The sequence below is a fragment of the Sphaerodactylus townsendi genome, linkage group LG10 (assembly GCF_021028975.2).
Source record: "Sphaerodactylus townsendi isolate TG3544 linkage group LG10, MPM_Stown_v2.3, whole genome shotgun sequence".
NCBI classification, from domain to species: Eukaryota; Metazoa; Chordata; class Lepidosauria; order Squamata; family Sphaerodactylidae; genus Sphaerodactylus; species Sphaerodactylus townsendi.
Window position 1 is genome coordinate 67,720,001 of NC_059434.1, and position 7,292 is coordinate 67,727,292.

The following is a 7,292-nucleotide window of genomic DNA, read 5'->3' on the forward strand; positions in this document are numbered from 1 at the left end:
GCACACATGGTCTTGTCTCCATCCTTGTCGTCTAGCTTGACGTTCTCTAGTCCTGTACTATCAGTTTGTGCTTCTGTGACTTCTTTCTAGCTCCACTCTTGGCACTGCTTCTATAGTTCTGTGCATCCTAATTCCTTGTCTCCACACAATTGTGGAAACCTAGATGTAAAATAAATGTTAAACTATAACTTTTATAAAAATGGAATATGTAGTTTGGCCATGGTTTGTTTCAGTTTTAAAACATAGGTTTCACAACCCTCTCTGGGAGTACTCAGTTGCCTGTTCAAGCTCATTGTGGCTGGCTGAGCTTCACTTTGGGAGTAACTACTTCACTGCTGACTGTAACAGTTCCTTCAAAATGGGGAAAAAATCTTAATCCCAGAACGCGGGCCAGTTAATTGAGTGGCGGGGTTAGTGCTTAATTTGCAGTAAATTGCTCCTCTAGTATACACAGGTATGACAAGAATTACAAAAACAGGGCGCAATCTAACATTGATTATAATTGTAAAGTTTATGTATATGTACCTGTAGGCATCATTACGACTTAATACCACAATCCCACTAAAGGTATTTTGGCTGAATTTCTAAGCAAGTTGCATTGAAGTTACCTTTTATATGAAGATGTCTAAGATGGAGATATGTTAAGTTGGGGCTATTCTGGAATCATAGTACTGGTGCCATGCAAATACGTTGAAGATTTTCATTATACCATCTTCCTGGATCTAGCTGATACTTCTGTATGTCTGCTGGACGTTGAGGCAGACCTCTGAGTCTTATGTTTGAACATTTCAGTTGTACAGGTTGTAGACTGGAAGCAAAGCTTATCATTCAACCACAAGGTGAAATAAAACTAACCAGGAGTGCATATTATCACGGTACAGCATCTTGTACAGCTGGATGTATACTTAATTCTTAGCTTAATTAAAAAACATTAGATTTTCTTCCACCATTTGGCCTGCCAAATGTTGCAGCTGGAAAATTCAAATGTGCATTAATAGACTTGTATGTAGGTTAAATTGAGAGTTTGTGCAAAAATTGACCAACATATTAGTTCTGAGAATACTTAGTGGTAGGGTTTGCGCTCTGTTCTACCCAGAGTGTCTTACGCCAACCTATTTCCTACAACTGTGAAGGCTTGAAATGTCAGTTAAATTGGGTTGAGGTTTTGCAAATCCATAGTCTGAATATACACAACAGATGACTAACCAAAACAAGAAACAGGAAGATGTAAGCAAGTTGTAACCTGTGCGCAGTCCTGGAATAACAACGGGTGGATCCTGTAGGCTCATTTCACTGACGGTGGTTCTTTCCCCCAGTATGAGGGACTTTCCCTTATGCCAAGAACTGCACTAGGCCGAAATCACCACTGTTATTATCATACATAAGAACATATACACCTGTGGGATTCAATCACAGCTTAATTCAGTGCTTTAGTTGGGGTATTGGATACAGAAGTACTATGGGATGTCCCTTTCAGATGCTGTATGACTTAGTGTGTTCCACCCCACTCCCAGTGTGATCATATGGCACAATAAGGTACTACAGTGAAGCGTTTGCTGTTCGGCAACACATACCCTATTGCCACTAGTATATCCAGTAGTTGGTCCCTATCATTTGTCTTACTCTCAGCTAGATTTTATTTAATGTTTTTTCTGTTCCTTACAGGAACAAAGGGGAGTTAATATGTTATTTGCCTCCGAGTGTCTTCAGCAGCTTTTATACTTCTCTGTAAGGGTTAGAGGAAAGCCATTTGATTCTGTTGAACCCGTTCTTATTTTGTGTTCCATTATTGGCCCATGCCTTAATTGTACCAGAACACAGAAATCTGGTATGAAACCTCTTCCAGAAGCAGTTTAAAGAAATTGTGCTGTGTTCTAAACCATAAGAAGTGTCTGTTCGTGCTTCTGTTCAGACACACAAAGTTCTTCCTGAATATGTTGGAAGCACTTGCTAGTAATGTGTCTGCTTAGAAAGGCCATGCTGGTGATGCAGCCCATATTTCTTGCATTATTTTATTCTGTGCTTCCTCTAGATTCAGTGTGGTGTGCCATGAACTTTCTCAATTACAAAGTAGCCCTCTGACTTTCACTAGGAATTTGAAACCTGGTATGTATACTGCAACGTACTGTCAAGTCGAGCTGATTTATGGCAACCACGACCCCATAGGATTGTCAAGGCAAGAGGTGAACAGGGATGGTTTGGCACCATCTGCCTCCACATAGAAACCCCGGGCTTTCTTAGAGATCTCCCATTCAAATGCCAACCAGAGCCTGACTTTGCTTAGCTTCTGAGATCTGATCAGATTGGGATAACCGGCACTGTCCAGATCAGGGGAACATATTGGTACTCCAGCTTCAGTGTTACATTACAGTCTGTTCACACGTCCATTAAGATGTCATATCATCTTATGCCGGCTAATATGAATGACTTGCAGTACTAAAGCTTGTAACATTCCTGTCCACTGGCCCTTAACTTCCCATAAGTGGAGTGGTTGGCAACAAAGTGTCACACTTGCACTGTAGCAGAATAGCCCCCTTTGTATCTGCACAAAAACCATGTTAAAGCAGATTTAGTCTCTTCAACAGAATAGCCGTTTTTAGGGCACTGACTGTTAGATAAAAATTGCATCACTTACATCAGGGGTGTCCAACTCTGTGGTGCTTCAGAACTTCATGGACTACAATTCCCATCAGCCTCTGCTGGCATGGCCAGCTGGAGCTGATGGGAATTGTAGTCCATGAACATCTGAAGCGCCGGAGTTAGACACCTGTGAGTGACATGATTCAGAATTGCACAATGCTGTGGAAAAATAAAAGTGAGGGAACTCCAAATGTGTGCTCAAAAACCTTTGCAAAAGGAGTCTTTTGCATCTAGACACTGTCAAAAACCATTTTGTCCTCGAAATAAAAACAAGTTCCAGTGGTTGTATTTTTCTTTAACAGCTGTAAAGCAAAGCGAGAGCTATACTGCAGGCAGTCTGCTGAAAATATTTTACTGGACCTAGTAACCTTGGTGTGCACCCTTAAAATTTTAAAAACTATTTTAATTATGTGTACCTGGTAACATTGGCCTGATAAATCAATCATCTCCAGGAAAAACAACTTTTTGCTTCCTGTGACAAGTTGGCAGGGGTCATGTGCTTGGCCTGCAGTAGGATTTACAGGCTCCTTTGAGACAAAGGGGTGGTGGGTGGTGGGCCCGGGTTTCAATTGTTGTAGTAAATCCCATTGTTGTAGCCACATGGCAAGTGGAGGCCAATTCAAGGTGGGGGGTGCCCTCAGACACCATTTGCTTATTCCTGGCCTATATAGACATTTTACATGCTTTGTCCGCTGTGCTCTCAAGAACTGCGGAAGTTCTCCAACAACTGGTAGCCTTTTTGCCATCTTGGGAGCAACTTCAGGGCAGAACTTCTAACGAATGACTATTTTTCATTTTGATTAAGCTGTTGAATGGCTGTCTTTTAAAAACTGGTACCTTGAATTAGATATCCTCCTGGGCCATGACCTTTGAGTATCACACGTTTCTCTTAAACAATTTGCCAATCTCTTAGCAGTCTTTATGGGTGTCACTGCAGGAAGTGACTTAACTACATGTTACCCTGATGGCCGGGCTGCTCTGTTATTACGGCAGCATACCGAGAGGAACCAGTCTGTCATCTTTTAACAACTGGAGGATTTTGTTGCTCTTAGCTACCCTTACATAGCTAACTACCATAAATTCCTACTATTTGACTGCCAATCAGTATACGTGAGATGAGCAGCACTTGATGTTTTGTCTTAGGTATTATGAATTAACCAACCATATGAATAGTGCGGCTTCCTGTTTTTCAGGTGCTCTAATCTTGCAGACACTTCCTCTTTTATGGTACTCTGAGTAAGCTGTCTTGCATTGCAAGGGTGTCAGAGTTCTGTATGGTCACTTGACTCTATTTGAGCTATTGAACTTGGGAACGAATATTGAGGCGAGAGTCACTGTTTTAAGTTCCTATTGGAACTACAAAAAATGTGTTGTCCGTTAAATTTGTACAAGCCTTATCCGTACATCTTTTTGGTCAGTTGTCATTTCACTGCTCCAAGGCCCCTTCTGCACATGCAGAATAATCCACTTTCACAATTGTTTGCAAGTGGGTTTTGCTATTCCACACAGCTGCAAAGTGCATTGAAAGTGCACTATTCTGCATGTGCAGAAGGGGCCTAAGTCTAATGGATTATAAAATGTTCGTGTTCAGGACCAACACATTCAGCACAATCTTTCTATTTGTATTAGTTAAGGGAAGTTTAGAGCTTTGAAGGCAGTGTAATGTAGCTTATAAAGAACCAGCCACTCTTAAAGGAGAAGTTGCTTTATAGTCCAGTGCAGAGATCCAAGGTATAAATGTTTTGTATTAGAGCAAAGACTAATTTGAAGGCCTAGTTACGACTACTGATGGCTAGCTGAACTCCATTCTAAAATCCTGTTCGGGTGCACTGGTGATCAGCAAAAAGCTTCTTGTGCTGTTCTAACTTCCTTGATAATTCAATGATGTACTGAAATAATCTTTCATGGCAGAGTGGGACTTTATAACCTGGGTGTTCCAGGTCCTCGTCAGCTCTCCCTGCACATTCAAGGCCCATTCTCTCACCTCGTTTATTATTGCACTGTGTCCTGTCACTGAACACATGTATTGCTTCTCTGGCTGAAGACTGGTGATCTGTGGCCCAGTTTTCAACCCTAGTTAAGAGTATTGTGCATCCGAACGTCTGGCTCCCACTCACCTCTGTTTTCATGTACGTGGATCTAAATCATGCTGAAAATGCCCTATAGCCAGTGATTATGGGAGACAGTATGGATTTGTATTTGCAGTGACTGAATGGAATGATCTGGTGTTTTCGTTGTTAGAACAAACGTTACAAAATCTTCATAGCTATCTATGGTCTGGGAGCTGTGAAATTATACCTGAATGATATTTCCTCAAGTTTTACAGTTTTTCTTGGTTTGTCCCCTAAACAGTAAAAAAAACAACTCTGAAAACATTTTTTTTGCTTTTTAAGGTAAAGTAATATACAGATGGCAATGTTAAATTTTGAAGTTAGTAAAATGATGACAGACAAATGGCTAGTCTATAAATCTGAGAAAGTAGAGTACTCGATTTTTAAATGATTATGGGAACAGCCCAGCCAAAGTCAAGGTTGCAATCTCACTCCTAAAATCCTGGGATAAGTGTTGTTGAATGTGTTTCCAAGGAAATGTGACCAAGATTGGGCTGTAAGTCTTGTTAATTTCAGTAGCAAATGTGCTTAACTTTGCCTAGAGTGTGACCTGTAAGTACAAAGGTCAGACAGTTTCTCTTTGCAACTTAAAGTGAAGGAAGTGAAACAAACAAGCATTAATCACATTTTCACCTTCCCATGTTCTTATAAAACACATGATTTCAATTTAATACAGTGGAAAATTCGTGCCCCCTTAAATATCTGTGAGTAAATTATGAAGGATATTGTGTTAATTTTAATGTGATAACTCATCATAACTCTAGCACAAGGGTGTCAAATTCATTTGTTACAAGAGCCGGATGTGAAATAACTGTGACTTGATCAGGCTGGGTCCTGGGGTGTGTGTGACTGCTTTGACTGGTCCCAGAATGGCACTGGGGGCGGGGGGGGGGGAGCATGTATGGATGGGTGAGCCCACAGCCGGGTGGGACTGAACAGATGGTAAAAATGGTTAGTATGTCAATGACAACAATTAGCTTTTTAGGCTTCTAGTGTATAATGCCAGAAGGGAGATTCTGAGATGAAGTTTGAGCACCAGGTAAATATGTTTGCCAACCATTCGTTTAAAATTTCTTGCCAAAAAAAATTTGTAAGACTCAAACACTGAAGTGCATAGATCTCTATATTCACCTTAAAAGACCTGCTTGACATTTGAATAAGGGAGTGGAGGAGTTATGGACTTTATGTTTGACGGTATGTTTCACACAATTCTATAAATGCTGACAGTACATCAACACTTCTGCATGCATTAAAGGCTATGTTTTTTTTTTCTATCCATGTCTTAAAGGCTGCAGTAATTTTGAGGCCAGTTTGCAGCCAATACCCAATTTATAAATTGTCTTGCAAAAGGCATGACTTCCACTAAAAAGGTGATGTATTGAAATAACATAAAGGAATGCCACAATTCCTACTACTGCTCTGCAAAGTCCAAAGCTGCTCTGAAACCTAGGCAGTGATCCCTTTATCTAGAGAGACAGTCCAAAAGATGTCAGAATTGGCTTGGATTCTATATCACCAGTGCACGTAGAAAGGAAATTGTCCCCCAATTCTGCCCTGGTGAAGATCAGGGAATAGCCTGGGATGAAGTGGGTGAGAGTCTTCATTGGAAAGTGGAATTGTCCCTCCTTCCTATTGGTTAGGATCCAAGCCATAGATTTGACTGAGGATCTTTGATAGTTAAGTCTGAACACTTGTATTGGGGCTATTTTAAATCTTCATAGACATTATTTCCAGCAGATACTATTCTCCCACCATGGCAGATGGGAAACTTCTTTATTTTATTTCCTCAAACTTCTATGCTGCTCTCCCCCACAGGGCTCAGAGCGGCTTACATTCAAGATTAAATAAAATGCATTAATAAAATAGATTAAAATAAACACATTACTATAAAATACTTTAAACTTGGAGCCCGTGGCCACCTAGTGAAGTCTGAACTAGGGTCTGCCTCGTACATCGTTCAATCTGAGCCATTATACTACGGCCACCAACAAGGTGCAGGTTCTGTAAATGGATCTTAAGAAGCACCAAATTTAATTAGATCACTACAAATCGAGTTCATTTAGAGGAGTGTGGTTGGGTGGCAGATGCTTTTCTTGTGGTCTGTCTATTGGCCCACTTGTATACAATCCCCACTGAGTGCTCGTTCTCTGATCTGTCCTACTTCCAAGGTAAGCAGTAAATGATTTGTGTGTTCTAAACAAGCTGTTCCCTTTCTTTCTGGTGTAAGTGGAAATTCACCAGGGCTTCCTTCTTACTGGCGTGGGTGACGAGGAGAACTCCTCTTGCTGTTTTTGACTTCTTGTAAAATTATTAAAAAGCACCATGTCTGCCCTACAGGCCTGCCCACAGGTGCAGCTTCATTACAAATTTAAGCATATCCTTTCCCCATTGATTACAGTTGTAATATGTAGGTGTGATGTGAGTATTTTTAATCGTCTTTTGTCACAGGACTGTTCACTGCTGGAATTAGACTGTGAATATGCAGTGGGGTAAACCTAGATTTCCTGCTATACAATGTATGAAAAGTTCTCTAATACAGGA